Genomic DNA, 17,833 nt, shown 5'->3' with positions numbered 1-17,833 from the left:
ACTTGCAAAGCCAGGTGGATCCTAACAGTGATCTGGTTTAAACAGAAGTTCTTAAATTGAACTGGGCACTGGGTAGGGCTGAAAACCTTATTGATTTTGGAGGGGGGATATGTTATTGCAGGCAGGCTACAGACGAAATTCACTTGGTGGGCCAGGGTTGGGTTTTGCTTATTTAATTATTTGTTTTACTTTAATTATTTACTTATTCATTTTAATTTGCCTGATGATGTCACTTCCACCATGACATCACTTCTGGTGGGTCTTGGACAGATTGTCATTCTGAAAAGTGGATCCCAGTGCTAAAAGTTTGAGAACTGCTGCAATAAGGTGTTAGTAAGTTGACACCCTGGGGGGAGGGTTGTGACACCACTAGTTACCAAAATCACAGTTTGGAGGAATAATACCAGCATGTTATATATCAATCAATGCGTAATTTCATGCAGAATGTGTTCTATCTTTGCTATATCAAAAGGTACAGCCAAAAAACCAGTGGGGTTGGAGCCATGGTACATCACCACACCCACCACCTGGGGTGTTGTCCCGCCCACTGACCGGGGGGGGGGGTGATGCGCTGGCATCCTGCACCTGGTGACGCGAACCCTAGTGACACCACTGCCTTGGCCAGTCATTATCACAGGGTTGTTGTGGGGACCAAAGGAAGGAAGGAGCCATGTATACCATCCTGAGCTCCTTGGAGGAAGGGTGGCATAAAAATGTGAAAAATAATAATAAAATAATAATTGTAAAAGCAGTTAGCAAAAGAGGCATGAAAGGTGTCTATCAATACAATCCTATATACATTTACTCAGAAGCCCTACCATGTTCAATAAGCTTTACTCACAAGGAAGTGTATAGGATTGCAGCTGCAATCTTATACACACTTTTCTCAGAGTAAATATCATGGAACATACTTCTGTGTAAGACATACATGGGATGATGCTGTGAAGCTGCAATCCTCTACACTCTTGCCTGGGAATAAGACCTACTGAACTCAGTGAGACTTATTTATGAGGAGACATGCAAAATGATTCTACTGTTTGGTTCCTGAATAATGCCTGGGTAGAACCTAGTTAGGACTATAGATCTAAACAGGAGACACTATCCATAATGCATGGCTGGAGTACTCTTGAGTGTGAGTGCAGATAATTTGGCGGCAGGAGCCAAGGCAGATTTGGCACAAGCCTCAGCATGCTCCATGGATGTGGGCAGCTGGAGGTACAAGATGGGTGGCAACTACAAACTTGGCAGTACTACATAAACAACTAATGAACTACATTGTGTTCCACCCATATCTTTCTGTGGATGCCAAATTCTACAGCCCTCAGGCATACATTGTAGATGTTTTAAAACTTAAAGAGAAATGAAGATGAGAGGAATTCTCAAATGTAAATTTACCAGAAGAACTTCTACTTCTACTTTCAGAGAGACAAAATTACATTCAAAAAGTGTTATGACAATAGAGAACTGGAAGATACATGTAGTCTTCAGGAGACCCAAACATTTTCCTTTAACTCCGCCACAGTCTGACAGTGCGCTTTCCTTATCCCAGAAAGCTGCTATTTCCCTATTTCCCTGTGATGGTTGAGGCATGCTTCTAAGTCCGAGCTGTACGAGAACCAGGGAAATGCAGCCTTCCACAATCTGCTTCATCATTCCTGTCCATTCAGGCAGGAGTCAATGCACCAAACTTGAGAGTATCTGTGATGAATCTGGTCCCTCCAGACCAAACAATTCTAACAGATTACAGTTGGGGTGTCAAACCTGTTTCATATAATGGGCCGAACAGCATTCATGGCACCTGCTGAGGGCCAAAAGTGACATCATTAAGCAGGAAGTGACATCATTAAGCCGATGAAGGCCAGAAATACTTTGTTCTTGAACAGAAACTCATTCACTGCAAATGACAGAAGAGAGAATGTGCAAATTTTATTCAAAATTTCAAGATATGAGAGCCCAATTATAGTGGGGAGGGGCAGAGAAATGGCTTCCACAGGCTGCACCTTATGTTTGACACCCCTGGAATACACATTGCTTCCACTTTACTGTGTGTCACGAATAGACAAAACAGGTGAGAAAGATGCATTGTGCTGAAGTCAGAACAATGGCAAAGTTAACAAAAGGAAACACTGACAGCATAAGCAACTAATGTCCCAATCCTATTCTGGGCTGGCCCAGAGCATGCAGAAGTGCAGACACACAGGAAAATCCTGAGGTACACGGCTGTGGCAGAAAACACCTGCTGCCACATCCTGCACGCCAATGGCAGCCATGGGAGGCACCATGGGAGAAGGGGATTTTTGTCCCCTTCTCCTGGGTAAGGGAAGTAGCCCTACAATGGCGCTATTTGATTCACTGCCGACCAAAAGGTTGGTGGTGAAGTAAAAGCGTTAGTGTTGGGTGCTGACCCCGAAAGGAACGCGCAGGATCTGGTGGAGCAGAGCTCCACCAGTCCTGCCTCCCTCCTTCCCCGCTCCCTCCTCCCGGCACACCTCCCCCCACCCTCCACCTACCTCCCCCTCCCCGGAATGCCTCCTCCCTGCCCCCACTTTCCTCTCTGCTGCTCGGTGGTCCATGCAACCGCTGAGCGGTGGAGACCGGGCGCCTGCCTCGCACTAAGCCTCACAAATGTGCCTTATGGCACATTTGCGACAGTGCGTGTTGGCAGTAAGCCAGTGCGTCGAGCCCAGAACTGGGCTCACAGACTCCACTGCATGCTGTGGGTGGGTCAAAGACTGTCAAAGAGGAAACCAATCCCTGGTCCCAAATGGACTTACTAGGGATTACTGTTTATGGCTTATGGTTTATAGCAGTGGTTCCCAAACTGTGAGCTGTGGCTCCCTGGGGAGTTGCAGGAACCAGCTAGGGAGCTGCAGAATCCTCATGAAAAACCTCCCACCCTATACAGTATATAGGATATAGGGTCACAAAAAGGAGACTGGATTTCTTGACATGTTAAATGACTGTGCCTTAGAGCAGCTAGTCATGGAGCCCACCAGAGGACAGGTGACTCTGGATTTAATATTGTGCAGTACTCAGGACATGGTTAGAGATGTCAGTGTTACTGAGCCATTGGGGAACAGTGATCATGCTGTGATCCATTTCGACATGTACTTCGGGGGAAGAATACCGCGCAAATCTCTCACAAAAACCCTTGACTTCTGACGAGCAGACTTCCCTCAAATGAAGAGGTTGAAAGGGAAGGTAAAAAGAGTCCAGTCTCTACAGAGAGCATGGAGGTTGCGCAAATCAACAGTAATAGAGGCCCAGCGGAAGTGTATACTGCAAAGGAAGAAGGGCTCGACTAAGTCCAGGAGGGTGCCCGCATGGCTAACGAGCCAAGTTAGAGAGATTGTAAAGGGCAAGGAAGCTTCCTTCCGGGCATTTGGTGGGCCGCTGTGAGATACAGGAAGCTGGACTAGAGGGGCCTATGGCCTGATCCAGTGGGGCTGTTCTTATGTAAAGACAGTGGGCTAGAACATTGCAGCTGCTCAACAGCTCAATCCTATCCCTAGCAGAGGCACCGGATGTAGTGGCGCCAAAATGGCTACCGCTGTATCCAGCACCACCGTCTGAGGTCTCCTTGAAGGAAGGGGTCTTTTGTCTCCTTCCTGTTGGGAAAGCCCCAGGCTCCACAATGGGGCTTCTCTAGTTTGTGCAGGCTATTTGAGAGCCTCCATATCAGTCTTTGCAGCCCAACATGGAGGATAGGATATGGTGAAGCAAGGCTCTGCCAGTCCCAGCCCTCTCTCATCCCTGTTCCTCCCCCTTGCCCCAGAACACCGCCCCCTTCCCTCAAGGCCCTCATCACTGCCCAAAGCTCTTACTGTGCTCTGGCGGTGTCCAGCTGGTGCTGGGCCAGCACCAGCACTCCCTACACAGAGCTTTATGGCACACTTATAACATCCTGTGCCAGAGCTGGAGCTCAGCGCCAGCACTGGCTAACCATAGGACTGGTCTCCTTGCCACCTACCATCCAGTCCACACTGTTATCTGTTGCCCTCTTCTTTTTCAAATCTAGGTAGCAGGTAAAGAATAAGCAGTAGATGCAGTCAGTGTACCACAGGTAGGAGATGGCAGCTTTTGGCATGTTGCCTCAGAGGCCAAGAGGTCTTAAGCCAACTTTGCACCCATCTAGGCGCTGACTAGACACAGCATTGCATAACATTAACAAGGTGATTGTACTGTGTGTCCTCAGACCATGCCCTACTATCCTGACATTGAACATCTATTGTACATGTCATCATTTTGTGACAACTTGATTGGCTAGAATGATGAGTCCTTGCAATGTTCCAAAGAGAAGTTATTTGTCTTATTCCATTTTTCTCCTGTAATTATTAGACAATGAATTCATAAATCAGAAAAAGAGAAAAAAGGGGAAAATGCATAGCATATGTAAGATACATAAAAATACAAAAAGATTTCAAGAAAAAATTAATAAACAATAGGCCATCTATACTATAAACCAATGGTTCCCAAACTTTTTCAACTGGCAACTCCCTTGACCAACTGGGACATTGGCTGTGTCACCCTGTTAGGGCTATAATCCTACATAAGAACAGCCCCACTGGATCAGGCCATAGACCTATCTAGTCCAGCTTCCTGTATCTCACAGTGGACCACCAAATGCCCCAGGGAGCACACCAGATAATAAGAGACCTCATCCTGGTGCCCTCCCTTGCATCTGACATAGCCCATTTCTGAAATCAGGATGTTGCAATACACATCATGGCTTGTAACCCATAATGAATTTTTCCTCCAGAAACTAGTCCAATCCCCTTTTAAAGGCATCCAGGCCAGATAACATCACTACTTCCTGTGGCAAGGAGTTCCACAGACCAACCACACACTGAGTAAAGAAATATTTTCTTTTGTCTGTCCTAACTCTCCCAACACTCGATTTTAGTGGATGTCCCCTGGTTCTGGTGTTATGTGAGAGTGTAAAGAGCATCCACTCTATCCTTTCCTTCCATAATTCTGTATGTCTCAATCATGTCCTCCCTCAGGCGTCTCTTTTCTAGGCTGAAGAGGCCCAAACGCCGTAGCCTTTCCTTGTAAGGAAGTTGCCCCAGCCCAGTAATCATCTTAGTTGCTGTCTTTTGCACCTTTTCCATTTCCACTATGTCCTTTTTGAGATGTGGTGACCAGAACTGGACACAATACTCCAGGTGTGGCCTTACCATTGATTTGTACAATGGCATTATAATATTAGTTGTTTTGTTCTCAATACCTTTTCTAATGATCCCAAACATAGAATTGGCCTTCTTCACTGCCGCCCCACACTGGGTCAGGACTCTCATTGACCTGTCCACCACCACCCCAAGATCTGTCACAGACAGCTCAGAACCCATCAGTCTATATCTAAAGTTTTGATTTTTTTTGCCCCAATGTGCATGACTTTACAATTACTGACATTGAAACGCATCTATCATTTTGCTGCCTATTCTGCCAGTTTGGAGAGATCCTTCTGGAGCTCCTCACAATCACTTCTGGTCTTCACCACTCGGAAAAATTTGGTGTCGTCTGTAAACTTAACCACCTCACTGCTCAACCCTGACCCCAGGTCATTTATGAAGAGGTTGAAAAGCACCGGTCCCAGGACAGATCCTTGGGGCACACCGCTTTTCACCTCTCTCCATTGTGAAAATTGCCCATTGACACCCACTCTCTGTTTCCTGGTCTTCAACCAGGTCTCAATCCAGGAGAGGACCTGCCCTCTAATGCCCTGACGGTGGGGTTTTTTCAGTAGCCTTTGGTGAGGGACCGTGTTGAACGCCTTCTGAAAGTCCAGATATATAATGTCCATGGGTTCTCCCACATCCACATGCCTGTTGACCTTTTCAAATAATTCCAAAAGGTTCACGAGGCAAAACTTACCCTTAGAGAAGCCATGCTGATTCTCCATCAGCAAGGTTTGTTCGTCTGTGTGTTTTGAGATTCTATCTTTGATGAGGCATTCCACCATCTTACCTGGTATAGATGTCAAGCTGACTGGCCTATAGTTTCCCGGGTCCCCCCTCTTTCCCTTTTTAAAAATCGGTGTGACATTTGCTATCCTCCAATCCTCTGGCACCGTGGCCGTTTTGAGGGACGAGTTGCATATTTTAGTCGAGATCAGCAACTTCATTCTTCAATTCCTTAACAACTCTTGGATGGACGCCATCAGGGCCCGGTGACTTATTGATCTTTAATTTATCAATGAGGTCTGAAACATCTTCTCTTTTAACCTCTATCTGACTTAACTCCTCGGTCAGGAGGGGCCGTTTGGGCAGCGGTATCTGCCCGAGGTCTTCTGCCGTGAAGACAGATGCAAAGAACTCATTTAATTTCTCTGCCATCTCTAAGTCTCCTTTTATCTCCCCTTTCCCTCCCTCACCATCCAGAGGGCCAACCGCTTCTCTGGCGGGTTTCCTGCTTCTAACATATTTGAAGAAGCTTTTATTATTCCCCTTAATGTTGCTGGCCATGTGTTCCTCACAGTCTCGCTTGGCCTCCCATATCACCTTCTTACATTTCTTTTGCCACAGTTTATGTTCCTTTTTATTCTCCTCATTAGGGCAAGACTTCCATTTACGGAAGGAAGCTTCCTTGCCCTTCACAGCCTCTCTAACTTGGCTGGTTAGCCATGCGGGCACCCTCCTGGATTTAGTGGAACCCTTCTTTCTTTGCGGTATACACCTCTGCTGGGCCTCTATTACTGTTGTTTTAAGCAGCCTCCATGCACTCTGGAGAGATTGGACTCTTTTTACCCTCCCTTTCAACCTCCTTCTAACCAGCCTCCTCATTTGGGGGAAGTCCGCCGGTCCGAAGTCAAGGGTTTTTGTGAGAGATTTGCCTGGTATTCTTCCCCCAGGCAAATCTCTTCTCTTCTCCACACTTCCTTTCTCTTCTCCACACTTTCTCTTCTACTTCTTTCTCTTCTCCACACTTCCTCTTCTACTTCATTACCCTTTTCTTTCTTGAATCTAGGGAGCAAATGGAGGTAAGCAAGCAGAAGGAAGTGGCTACCTGCTTCCCATCTACTGCCTCAGGCTACTGCCTGTCAGCCTCATGGGTGGACTAGCCTTAGATGGTCAACCATCTGGGAACTATGCAGTCATTGCCTTGAATTCCATGATGGCAGAAAGACAGAATATGAATGGAACACATTTTTTTAAATGGTAAGCATGTCAACACCGGAATGTGCCATTCATGGATTCAGCATGCCCTCAGCTCACAGAGCTCATCGCATGTTTACAGCGCCCCTAAAGTTGCTGAAAGAGAGCAATTATCCATAAATCCACTCACTTCACATTACATTTTCAACATGCCACTTTACAACGTTGCTTGTGATGATCTCAAATTCAGAGACTGGATTTAGAGAAAAATCAAGGGAAATATTTTACTTGAAACCACTGACTCTGCTACTACATTCATACTCAGAAAGTTTGGCAAGCTTTTAAAAATGGGTGATAATATTTACATTTATGTTCTGTAAGAGATATGTCTAATGCCATAAGAACCCCAGAAAGACAGACAGAAAAGTTCTACAATACTTGGCAATGGATGCTGAATTTGACGCCACAATTTGACTTGAGCATCACTATGTTGTAAATCTAACACAGGTCCAAGTCTAGTTTTGTGACTCAAAAGTCTCCTGAACAACAGAACAAGAAACTACCCTGGTGACATAGAGGCTTGGGGGCTGCTTCTAATGCAGCTATACTCGTTATGATGAATTTCCATGCAATCTACGTTAAAAGAGATGTGCTTCCATAGGTAAGTGAAGAGTGTTTTCTAAAACTAATTTATGCAAATATAAAAAGGTGCAATGGAAACTGTAATTACTGTATTTATCTTTGCTATGCTTTACCAGTTAAATCTGGCAAATTATACAATTGATTTAAAGCTGGCTTCCACTGTTGCTTTACTACTGTCCTATGATGTTAGGTGTCATAAAGAAGAAGTTATTGTATAAAGACAAATATTTATAGCAATGTACACACACTCACATACAAGATATAGTGTGCACTCCATAAACAAATATACATTCTGGGTTGCCACTAGAATCTGCCACTAGAATCCTAAATCTGAAGATGAATCAGTTATGGGAAGGGAGATGTTCAACACTTACATGATGTACCAGTCTCAAACGTGTATGAGGCTGGCACAGCAAATCCTCTAATCTGAGATGCTTTGGACAGCGGCATTCCCAGAAGGGGGGCAAAGCACTATTTTTCTGGAAGGTACCTCAATGCACCCTGTAAGATGCCCCTCCCTCTCACGTCAGAGCCATTCCAAGTGGAAGACAGCAATGCCTACGTGTTGCTCTCACTGTTTGGAATGGATCAAAGGGCGAGAGAGGCAACTTACAGGGTGTGTTGAGGCAAAATGTAGTGCTTTGCCCCCCCCCCCGGAATATCACTGGCTTTGGGAGTTCTATAACCTAACCTTCTGTCCTACCTACAGCTTGACTTACTTTGTGCTGAAGTGATAGCCACTGTTATAAGGCAGATGCTTGAACTTAGCAGAGAGCTTAGACAGAGAGAACTAAAAATACTCCACTTTTAACTTCTGTCGTAACATCATTAGATGTGCTGGGCTGCTTGGGTACCAAATCTCAACATTCTTGTAATGTCCTACTCCAAGTGACTACTTCTGCAAGCACCTTAGGGCCCAATCCTATGGTTTGCACCGCGCCTCCGTGGCACAAACCACAGTCGCAAACGTGCCGCTGGGCTCCCACCGGAGGTGGCTCAGCTCCAGCTGGCGCTGAGCCACTGCCCGGCGGATGCCTGCGTTCCACAGCTCAGTGGTGCCTGCGACCGCCGGACTGCAGAATGACAAACGGGGTGGGGATGGGGGCGTTCCGGGGAGGGGGGAGGCCGGTGTGACGCGGGGAGGGGGGCATGCCAGAGGCATGCCTGGGGGCAGGCGGGAGGAGGATCCGTGGAGCTCTGCTCAGCAGGATCCTAAGCGCTCATGGAGGCTGCGTGCCTTACACGAGTGCCTTTACTTTAGCAGTGCCCTTTGGGCGCTGCTAAAGAGAATAGCCCCATTGCGGGGCTACCTCCCTTACCCAGGGGAAGGGGACGAACATCCCCTACTCCCGAGGTGCCTCCCGTGGTAGCGCAGGAGATGCTGGATTTGGCAGTAGCCCTCATGGTGCCGCCGAGCAGGGGCGCCCCGGGCAGCTCAGGATTGGGCTGCCCCTTAGGATTGGGCTGTTAATCATCAATCTATGACTGAGTGAGGACAAAGTATGTTAGTTTATAGACAGATGGGTGCTGAGATATTACTCCTAAGAAAGCAACTGGAAAAATATCACTGGCATAGTAATGTCAAGATTTCATATCACTTGAAAGCCTCTTCTAGAGAAAACGAGCTATAAAATAGGAAGATACTGTTCAAGAATGCCATTAAAGAAGGCTGCTATGTGTGTGTTTGAGGAACAAAATGTTTTCTATGCCAGATTCCCAATAAAGACATAATTGGGAACCCATGCTAATCTTACATAACTCATCTCTTGCGAAAACACTCTGTCCTCCTTTAGATTTTCTCATCAAGCTTATGGTGATAATTTATATTCTCCCCTGTAGGATATTTGTTTAAACACAGAATTATAAGCCAGCAGCTGGAAGGTATATGTGTGGCCTAAATTGATCTTGCTGGAGTGATTTTTCTAAAGCCATTCTTCCCAACGTTGCATATACGCAACAGGGACCAAATGTGTACACCTGTGGGTCAGGCAAAAATGGGTTAAATCACAGATTGAATAAGGAAAGGTGCAGAATGTTACTTCTTAAAGAAAGAGGCAAGTGCTATCTTCCATAAGCAAATTATGTTTTAAGCAGAAAGTGTTTAAGGATATTAAACATAGATGGAACAGACAGGAAAATCTAGATGGCAATACAATTTGTTTTGGCAATGCTTAGAATACAAGCATGTTGCAAACAGCTATGACAGACCCTGTAAGTTTCCTAGCTAACTGGAAACTTCTTTCATATTAGCAAGAGAGCTGAAATTATATTTCTGATAGAAGTATTTGGAAAAAGAAATCAGAGAAATAATTGTGCAATTCTATGAATCTCCTTACAAATCCCCAGCGGAAACAAAATTCAGTCTGCATGGGAACCTTCAGAGTGTTGATAGTTTAGGGACACATTCTAGCACCTCCTATCAACAGATATATTTTTTTATCCTACTTTCATTCCAGTTCATTAAGCACAGCTGCATTCAGAGAAGTAGAAAGCAATAAAGGATACAAATATCTAAAACAAACTGGAACTGCTGTTTTTTTTTTAAATAAGGGATAGGTTTAACTTGCTTTTTAAAAGGAAACTGGATTTATTGAAGGTATCTTTTCCCCAAAAAGTGTGCATCTCAAAACAGAACAGAAAAAAATAGTAGATGTCCACAGTGCTAACACCTATTAACAGTTACAGGCACTCCCTGACTTATATAAGAGTTCTGTTCTGGTCACCCTTACGTAAGTTGATTTTTTACATGTCAGAACTGGGCTGTGCAAGAGCAATTAAATTCAATGGGCCTTATTTCCACATACATGGGTATAGAATAATAACCTTAAAGGGCAATAAAATCAGAATGGCTTATATGACTGATTCCCAAACTGTGAGCTGTGGCTTTCTGGGAAGCTAGGGATTTCTGAAATCAGCCAGGGGAGCCACAGAATCCTTGCAAAAAACCCACAGCCCTATGCAATGTTTAGGATTGTAGCCCTAATGGGGAGCTGCAGCCAATGGTCCAGTAGGTCAAGGGAGCCGCCAGATGAAAACACTTGGGAACCGTTGGCTTATGTGATTTACTTCACTTTTAACCTAGCTTCCCCCTAGATGGGAAATCTCTGGTTTCTCAACAGTTCATAGGTTTGCCTTTTTAACCTTTGGAATTTAAAAATGAGCCAGCTGTAAGGAGTGGCACTTAACTGTGGCTCTGGTAAGCATCAGGCTGGATGGATTCAATTAGGTTATGATGAAAACTGAAAAACAAAAACAAACTAAGCTGTTAGAATCAAAAGATGTAAAAGCATCCTGATAGTGTTGGTTAGAGATGTGGGGATAAAGGCAGCAGATTTTCTCCACATTTGATGCACCTGTCCTGTAATCCAAAGGTTTTGGCAGCTGGTTTAGTCTGTGCTAAGGAAGGCCTTTGGTCATCATTTGGCACTGACAAGTGAGATGGCTCTCTTTAAAATTCAGTCTCGGGCATCAAACTGACATTTATACAGTATATGCTAACGTCAAATTTGTTTAGCAACCACAATGTAGGTGGTAGAGAGTCTCCTGATAAGGGTTGTGGCTCAGTGGTAGAGCACATGCTTTTCATGTTTAAGGTCCCAGGTCCAATCTCTGGCAGCAAGGGCTCTTTTCTTGTCTGAAACTTTGGAGAGCTTCTGCCACTCTGGGTCAGCAGTACTGACCTTGATGTACCAATTGTCTGAGTCAGGGCCCAATCCTATCCAACTTTCCAGTGCCAATGCAGCCTCGAGGTAAGAAAACAAATATTCCCTTTCCTTGAGGAGGCTTTGAGGATGCAGTGCATGCCTCGTTGGCATGGCTGCATCAGTGCTGGAAAGTTGAATAGGATTGGGTCATCAGTATAAGCAAGCTTTCTATGACCCTATATTTGTAAAAAAAGTGACTCGGGCCAGGAATACAAACATAATGAAAGAATTAACAGCTTGGTATGGAGTAGAAAGGGGGTTGATAGTGCTAAAAAGACATTTATAGTCCTGCATTTGTTATGCAATTCTTGAATGTAGAATTGCTAGAACAATTTTGGGAATAAGAGAGTAAGAAGTCAAGTATTGGAATTGGTATATGTCACCTAGGCCCAGCCCGGGTGGCCTGGAATTCCTCAGGAGCAGAGGTCTCCTCAGGGGTAGGGGCCTCCTTGGGAGTAAGACCTAAGCACTATCAGGACTGGGGTCCCAGGCAAGACACCTCCCTGGGAGTAGGACCTAGTGCCTCCTGGGAGCAGCCAGCAGTCACGTGGGCAGAAGGGGTGGGGCTGGGCCAGCCCAAGGCTGGCTTCATAAGGAGGCTGGACAGTCTAGAGAGAAGTCACTCCTCTCCAGTTGGGAGCAGGGTTGAAGGGAAGGCCAGAGGGGGTAACCACCTTAGGCAGACAATCCAGGCCCCGAAGGGAACTGCTTACCTTGGCCCTGGAGAGAGGGGTTGGGGGCTGGGAACTCCCAATCCTAGGCCTGCCTGGGCCCTGGGGGTGATAGCTGGAGAGGTGAGGTTGCAGAACCAAGGACCCGGTACCGACTACCTCCATTGGAGGCCAGCTGATCGAGGGGCAAGACTGGAGGTACCGGGGTCCTCTTGAGGACAGCTAAGCTGACCCCAGACAACAACACTGCAGCCCTCGGGAATCCATACCCCTGGCTGACAGACACCAGCTGGAGAGCTCTGCCTAAAACCTCAAGGGGTCGGGGAAAGAGCAGGGAACAAGCCTATTTTGTGCTGATGCCACAAGTCTGTGTAAGGCAATGGGGCCTATGACGCAATGGGGCCCATGAATGTCAAGAGTTTGATGCGACTAAACCGTCTGTGCAAAACAGCTGTGTCTGCCTCCCGTCCTTCTTTCTGCCGCTGACCAACTTGCCTCGACAGGGTAAGCTCCCCGCGCGTGGTCACACACCAAGGGACGGGGTCTCTGCCCGCCATGGATGTTACAGTATAATTACACAGGCCAATACACATTTTGCTTCCTTAAACGTTACACCAATTCCTGGGTATATTTGGGGTGCTGATTCCAAAAATGACATCCGTTTTGCCCTATCACATCTAGTTTTGGAGACACGGCATAGCCTACACCATGGCTTCCTCATGAGGAAGCTGCTTGAACCATTCACTAATGAGGCTATACTATATCTCCAAAACTAGACATGATAGGGCAAAACGGATGCCATTTTTGGAATCAGCACCCCAAATTCATATCAAACCACCATAAAGTTTGGGAAAAACGTTTCTGACCTTCAGTTTTGTAGGCCTGTGTTATTGGAGGAGGAGGACACCGGAATGAGGCATGTTTTGAACACTGTAAATGATTGTAAATATTAATGCTTGAAGGACTTATTGTAAGGAGTCTAATTACTCAATGAGGCTAAAACTTTGTCATTTATATTGTACACCATAATCATGAAGTACATCTTGTACCTTTATCTTTAAACTCTTTGGATAATCCTCTTTGTATTTGAGCTATAATCATAAAACATAGTTAAGTAAACCTGTTTAAAACTTCCTGCTTCTCTTGGCTTAGTTCACCCTTACACATCCCAGGTAGCTGGCATGGTAAAACCAGGCGAGGGGGGGGGGTATGAACAAAATACTCAGTTATAGACAGGGGACAACATAAGAAAAGTCTTGCTGCATCAGGCCAAAAGTCCTTTTAGTTCAGCATTCTGTTTCCCACAGTATTCCACCAGTTGCTGCTGGAAAGCCCACAAGCAAGAGGGAAAGGCAGATTTCCAGAAGGTGGCAGAATTAGCATCCCTCAGGGTCATATGAGCAACTTTGTGACAGATTTATACTATGGTGTTTGATTATGCTCAGGCCTAGGACAGCAACAAAGGAAGGCCAAAAAGGGTAAGCAGGACAACTTGTACACAAAAGGGAACCGGGTTTGAGGTCTTTGCATTGTTTCAATGTACAACTGCTGGGTGCTTGAGGTATGTGGGAATCTTAGGGATCATTGTGATCCTGGTAAGGATCACCTTCTTATTGGATAAATGACAGTCTTGAGACACACCTGATTATGAGGTAAGCTTGGTTTTATCAAATAGTTAGAAATATATTCAATATATTCAAGAAACATGACCATATCGCAGTACAATGCTGCGATGCGGAAAGTTAAATACTGTTGAAAGGTGGTGGAGAGTTGGTGACAATACCCTACCTCTTACAATTTTTCCACTCTTTATTCCACATCAACACTCTGAATATGATCTGAGGTTAAAATAGGTCTTGGGAATATGTTGCACATGTTTACCTAATATGGTCCACATCTAGTGGCCAAGTTACAAACTCTCAAAGCTGTTGAACTGCAAAGAAAACTCTTAACAGCAACACAGTCACCAACTCCCTTCTTGAAAGGCTTCAGATTCCTAAGGTACAGGCAATGTATAATCCAAGTTTCATCAGATGATAAAGAATAAGCTGCAGCATTTGTCTAGTGGGTGTTTGAGCACCAGTGAGGAGTAAATGATTTGATTTTGTGGGCTCAGAGGATTTGTCAGCTGCCTCCGAAGTATAATTCTAGCTCTTCATATCCCTGCTGCTTCTAATTTAGCAGGACAGGCTCATAATTGAGGCAAATTAACTATTTACACTTGCCACTTCTACCAAGGGAAAGAGGACACATCAGCAGGAAAGACTGAGTGGGAAATTAAATCCTTCCCACTTGTGTCAGATCTGCCCTTATATAAACACATTAACAGTAATTTCATGAGGCGTCAAACATAGGAATAAATACTGAGGGATAAAATAATGAGGTGTTGCTATTGAGCTGAACTGTGGAAGCTAATATTACTGAGAACAAATTATGTAGCCTGAAAGAAAGCATATGTTACAGCTCCAGCAGTTCCTTGGCATGTCTTATCTGATCATTACACTGTGGTTCCCTAGGTACATAGACCTGGCTTCCTGCTACAAGGTTTAAGTAAACATTCACATCTGAATTCACATTCTGGTACAAGCTCATTCCTGCTTTAACTCAACTGCTCTGACTCAAAAGTGCTGCAGAGAGAAGTGAACTTTGTGCAGAGCACTTTGAGTGGGCATTCAGTTCCATTTTTAGCATTATAACAGCATGTTTTATTGAGGTCTTTGGCTGAAGCCATGAAGTCAGTTACACTAATGTAAACAAGAACATTTTGTTTGTAATTTGCTCATTCTATTACAGCTTCACTGGATCTCCAATTAGGAACTCAGGAATCATTTACTACAATTACATCTGGTTCAAATTTAAAATGATTAAAAAGAAAGAAAAAATCCCCATACCTCTGAACAACAACAAAAAAATTACCTATGCTGCCTTGTAGCCCAAACTTCCGCCTGAAAGCTAAAAAGGGACTTTATCTATCCAAACAGTTTAACTCTTGATTGCCCTGTGTATTTTTACTACCCCCCTCAACAAAAGTATGTGCAACAAAACAAAAGTTACAGAGCTTCGCAGCAAAGAACGCAGCATGACAAGGTATTCCATGCCATGGGGGGAGGTGGGGAAGAAAAAGGAACAACACAAGGCAACAGTCCCAAGCAAAGATATAAATGGCTACAGAATTTGATAGCAGTGCTTCCTTTCCATGTGGGAAACATTTGAAGGCACAACTGAAAAGAACTACAGCGATAAGGCAGGGGCTAAATGTCCTATGCTAATCTGAATTTGGCATGTTCTGAAATGTAAGGACAAAGCACAAGCCACAAAAGTTGTCAACAACATTCCTGCCACAACAAAAGCAGGAAGATAATCTGAAAACCACAGGGTCTGGGATTTTCTATCACACTGTTTAGGCCTAGACTGTCCCACAAAACAAGCGAGGTGCCCCCCACCTAGAACAGCGTTTATATACATATGGTTCAACTTCACAGACCCTACATCTAGGAGGGGTGCGCAATGACCATTCATGTCCTGGTCACGGCTGTCTGTTGCTTGCTTTGGTGGGACTTCCCAAAGAACTTTGTTCTGGTAATACCCCTGCAGCATCACAATATTCTGTGTTTCTGTAACTGCAATTTACAGATTTGGCTGTTTTAGGTCTTCTCTTTGCAAGAAGGCCAAAACATTTTGCAACTGAGCTTTCGTTTATTGTGTGCTGCGGCAGCCTGAAGCAAGCAGCCGCTTTCATGTGATCCTGAAATATATTCACATCTTATATAAGTGCTGTATTGAAACAAATAGTCCATTCTCTGTTGCATGCTCCATTTTCTTCAACCAATTTCAGCATGGAAAGAACAAAATATTTCTTTTTAATGCAACTCTGCAAGTGATCCCATTCCCCCTGTGTTTGGTCCACCTGTCAATCTAGTTGCTCTCAGAAGTTATACATAAATGAATTAAGTTTGCTAAAAAAAAAACAACCTTTTCAGGCAGATGATCAGGCCAACCCTTGGTTTGCTGAAGAAGACACCAGAGTGGCATGAGCTTACCTTAAATATTTTACACTTCCTGAACAGTGAGGAGGAGCCTTTTAGATGACTTAACTTTGTGCTCTTTAATGAAATACACATTGGGATTTCTATCATTTACAAAGAGAAACTGACTAACTCAAGTGATTAACATAGCTTTCCTTTAATAATTTGCATGCTCCCATATGCTAGTCAAATAAACACAGCTGGAAAATGAGAAACCCCTGGATGTTTCTGTCAATTAGCATAACATGTCTGGTAGATACTTAAAAAAGAAAAGGAAAAAAAATAGTTCGTGCAATTATTTCTGTATAAATTTGAGGACAAGGTAAAAATTTGTTCAACTCTGCCTATCTGAGGGATACTCACTGTGAAATGACTGGAGAGAATTTCTGAGGCTACATTCCTAAACATCCTTGGAGTTCACCAGCTTCCCTCCCTCTCAGGTTACAAGGTTCCCCTTGTCTCTCTCCAGTACAATTTGCAGGGGTGGGCAGGATGGCGACACAGCCAGAACCTCCATGAGGCTACCTTATGCAGGTTGTATCAGTGGCAGATAGCAAGGGGTCCAAGGGGGAAGTGGTTTAGCAATGCCTTTCACCCAGTATGCCACTATCGTCGCCTCCAATCTGGCACCAATGCAAGCTGTAATGATGTACTTCCTGCTTGCTCAAGCAAGAACCAGATCATTCTCCTCATTAATGTGCTCCTTGAGCACTGCCATCAAACCTGGAAGTGTGGGTTTGATGGGAGTGTACAAGGAACATGGGTAAGGAATTTTATAGGGCTGAGGCCCCAAAATGGTATCAGGTCGTGGTCCAGATCCTAAGTGGCGAGGACCTGAGGATAGAGAGAAAGGGAACGAATGCTTTCTGTGCATGGTGGAGAACAGGCTGGAAAGCATGGGAGACTTCTTTTGCTGCATTGGGTCCTGCTTGATTCAGGACACAGTAATATGTAGCAGGTCCCCATGAGCCTTTTGTACATATGGAATATTCACTCATAACCTTCACATCCTTGTGACTGACTAATGCCATTTGATTAAGATCTAACTTTTTTCCTTCTGTTTCTTACTGAGTAGTGTTAAACAGTATTCATCAGATAAAACTAGTACACTTTTTAAAAATCTGAAATTGAAACCCAATAACTATAACCCAATTGCATACAACTATGATTCTGCAAAGCAACCCTAATCACTCCACCTTTCCTTCATCAAGTTCACGTAGGCATGTCTCTTGCATAAAACTATGTGTTATGCTGTACCAACGTTTAATCAAATATTGCTCAAGCAGGCTTACATAAAACATAAGAGCTAGAGGAGAAAATATTAAAATCAGTTTCCTGCATGTAATTTTAAAATGAGAGAGGCAATAAAGGAACTGTGAAGAGAAATAAAGAAATGTGGATGAGGGGAGAATTATTAGTTCGTGTATACAAAAGGGAACTCTCAGTACTACTTTACATTCCACCTGATTGTCTCTTACAATCACTGTTTCTTACAATCACTGTGAAGCTTTCTTGACAGAAGGGGTGAGGAAAGCAGTAGCATTGCCTATAAATGGGATCTGTGAAATCAAATGATAAGGAATACAACATTTCCTCAACTGCTGATATCTATCTTAAACAGAAACAATACCTCTGACATTCAGAATAAAAGTGCACTTTCTACAGAAGGGTCATATTACAAAAGAAGCTGCTAATTC

The 17,833-nt window shown here is 44.3% G+C and overlaps 1 protein-coding gene across 3 annotated transcripts in view; it reads right to left on the bottom strand.

Annotated features, from left to right (window-relative positions):
- TOX (thymocyte selection associated high mobility group box) overlaps positions 1-17,833 on the bottom strand; it is a 258,369-nt gene that overhangs the window by 26,781 nt on the left and 213,755 nt on the right. The gene's annotated exons all lie outside the window — the stretch shown is intronic.

Source organism: Tiliqua scincoides, chromosome 4, assembly GCF_035046505.1.
Source record: "Tiliqua scincoides isolate rTilSci1 chromosome 4, rTilSci1.hap2, whole genome shotgun sequence".
NCBI classification, from domain to species: domain Eukaryota; kingdom Metazoa; phylum Chordata; class Lepidosauria; order Squamata; family Scincidae; genus Tiliqua; species Tiliqua scincoides.
This window is presented reverse-complemented; position numbering and strand designations above follow the sequence as displayed.